Source organism: Saccopteryx bilineata, chromosome 10, assembly GCF_036850765.1.
Source record: "Saccopteryx bilineata isolate mSacBil1 chromosome 10, mSacBil1_pri_phased_curated, whole genome shotgun sequence".
In the NCBI taxonomy this organism is placed as follows: domain Eukaryota; kingdom Metazoa; phylum Chordata; class Mammalia; order Chiroptera; family Emballonuridae; genus Saccopteryx; species Saccopteryx bilineata.
In genome coordinates this window covers 57683958-57686867 of record NC_089499.1, presented here as the reverse complement: position 1 = coordinate 57686867, position 2910 = coordinate 57683958, and positions in this window count along the sequence as shown.

Below are 2910 nucleotides of genomic sequence, written 5' to 3'. Positions count from 1 at the left end.
GTCAGTCCCTGAAATGTTTTTTCTCAGTGGATACAGCCGGTGCTGGTTCTGGAGAAGAAGGGTGGAGGGAGTGGGAGGGAGGTTGGCACCCTTGGCTCTGGGCCAGGGCCTGGGTGCCCAGGGCCTTCTGCAGCCGCCAAAACTGCTGCTGCCTCACAGGCACTGACGGGTGACACTGGACTTCAGTCTGCCTTCCGGCCTAGAAGCTGCAACCCCAATCCCTCCTCACCCTCAGCCAGCAGCTGCAGGGAGGCTGGGAGCCACCTCAGTCCCAGAGCTGTCCAGGGTGCCTGAGGGTTGCCTCACCTCCCCCAAGCACCCGGAACCCTGCAGCCAGAGGTCTGGGGAGGGGGGAGGCACGTTTGCTTATTGTCCCTGCTTCTTGCCATATTCTCTTAACAAGTTGTCTCAGAAAAGCAGAGGGCAGCCCCAGCCTGAGGAAGAAGGTGACCCTCAAGTTAACATCAGCTGCGGGTGTTGAGTTAACAAGAAGTTCCAGCTCCCACCCTGGACCACAGACTAGAAATCCTCAATCCCGAGTGTGAAGTACTCCCCTCAACTTGTTACAACGCAGATCCGTGGGCCTGACTTCCAGAGCCTGGGACTCTGCATCTGACCGCTGGCCCAGGAGCTACTGATGTCACAGTTAAAGAGTTGTGTAGGCCTCAGCTTCAGCCCCTCTGCTGCTGCTGCCCTCGCTCTTGTGACCAGTTTATTTATCCCCCTGCTACCTGGGTTCAGCTGAAGTCAGCTCTGCTTGTGGTCAATGTGGAGACCTTTGTACTAGCCTAGGACAAACTAGTGCCAGGGACACAGGACTGGAGGCCCCTGGCCCCTGGTGGGTCCCCAGGAAACCCTCAGAGCCCTCAGGGAGGACGAGGCACATTTCAGACATGCTCACTTGTTCATCTGACAGTCGGGACAGGATGAGCCAGTCCCACCCCTAGAGCAAACTGCCTCCCACTCAGCTATTGATTGGTTCAGGTTTGGCTATGCCAGGAGCTGTGTCCATTCCACTCACCAATGCCAGAGGCAGGGGATAAAGCAGTGCTGGAGAGGAGGCCTGGGCTGGCGAGGCCATTCTCCACCTCGGAGCCCGGGCTTCTTGCCTGCAAACACGAGCTGGAAGTGACTTCAGCACTAGGCTTGGGGGTCTGAGGAAGAGGGAAGTAGGCAAGCCCTCTTTTCTGCATGGGCCAACAGAGGTAGGGAGGGAGACAGTTCTCAGCCAGAGCGCTGGGTCCTGACGTAGTTATGATGCTTGTATAGTCATGCGCTGTAGATGACATGTTGGCAGTGGAATGCATGAGTGACAGTGGTCCAGTAAGATTGATGGAGCTGAAAAATTACTTTCACCTAGTGATAGTCATAGTACAACAAATTATGTTTATGGTGACATTGGTATAAACAAACCTACAGAGGTGCCTGTTGTATAGAACTAGCACATATATTACAGTAGTAGTCATCCCATTTAGGTTTTTTTCCCTGTTGATTTTGAGAAAAGGGAAGAGAGAGAGAAGCATCAACTTGTTCCACTTAGTAGTTCCATTTAGTTGTGCACTCATTGATTGGTCTCCTAAATGTCCTGACCGGGGATCAAACCTGTGACGTCAGAACTTAGGGATGATGCTATACCCATTGAGCCACCAGGGCACCATTTAGGTTTTGTAAGTACATTTTGTGATGTTTGCATGATGAAATCACCTTGGGATGCATATCTCAGAAGGCATCCCTTGGTTAAGGGGCACATGACCATAATCTGTAATAAGAAAAGTAAACCAGGCCCTGGCCAGTTGGCTCAGCAGTAGAGCGTCGGCCTGGTGTGCAGGAGTCCCAGGTTCGATTCCTGGCCAGGGCACACAGGAGAGGCGCCCATTTGCTTCTCCACCCCTTCCCCTCTCCTTCCTCTCTGTCTCTCTCTTCCCCTCCCGCACCGAGGCTCCATTGGAGCAAAGATGGCCCGGGCGCTGGGGATGGCTCTGTTGCCTCTGCCTCAGGTGCTAGAATGGCTCTGGACGCATCAGAGCGACGCCCCAGAGGGGCAAAGCATCGCCCCCTGGTGGGCATGCCGGGTGGATTCTGGTCGGGCGCATGCGGGAGTCTGTCTGACTGCCTCCCCGTTTCCAGCTTCAGAAAAATGAAAAAAAAAAAAAAAAGAAAGAAAAGTAAACCATAGAAGAGTAAGGAAATGAACAAAGGTCTGTAGGCAGCAGTCCTGGGAAGGGGAAACCAGGATGTATGCCACCTGGTGGTCTTCTCTGGTACTGCAGTGCCTGGAACAGCCCCCCCCTCCCCCCCCCACACACACACACAAGGTGAGCAGCTGGAGTGGGAGGTGAAGGTGACAGGATTGAACACCTCCTGCAAGCCAGTGCTTTATGTGTACATATCTTTAGTCCTCACCACAGGCTTATTCCCATTTCACATATAAGCTAGAACTAAGGCTAGAGGACCCACCATTTACCACAGCACAGTAAGGGACAGAGCTGGGACTGAAACTCGGGTCTCTATTACTCCAGAGACCCCAGCCTCTTCACTTTATTGCCCTGGGGGCCCCTGGAGAAGGGCCTTGGGTCCTGCAGGACAATGGCCAGGGTGAGTATGGAGGAAGCTCAGACCTGTAGGTCTCTGTCAGCAAAGTCGCCTATGGTCCCCAGAGCCTACAGGCCCTCACAGAAAAGTCTCTAGAAGCAAACGGTGGGACAGGGGCCCCTGAACAGGCCAGGCCTGCAGGGAGGCGAAGGGGGGCCTGCTGGGTCTGTGTACACTGGGCAGCCAGGACCCACAGGACCTGGGCAGGAGAGGTAGCTGTCCTCACTCCAGCCTGCTGGCCTCTCATGGGCCCACAGCTGTGAAGGATAAGATAAAGCCTGGGCAGGCAGGCTAGGCAGGAGTGGTAATAATCTGAAG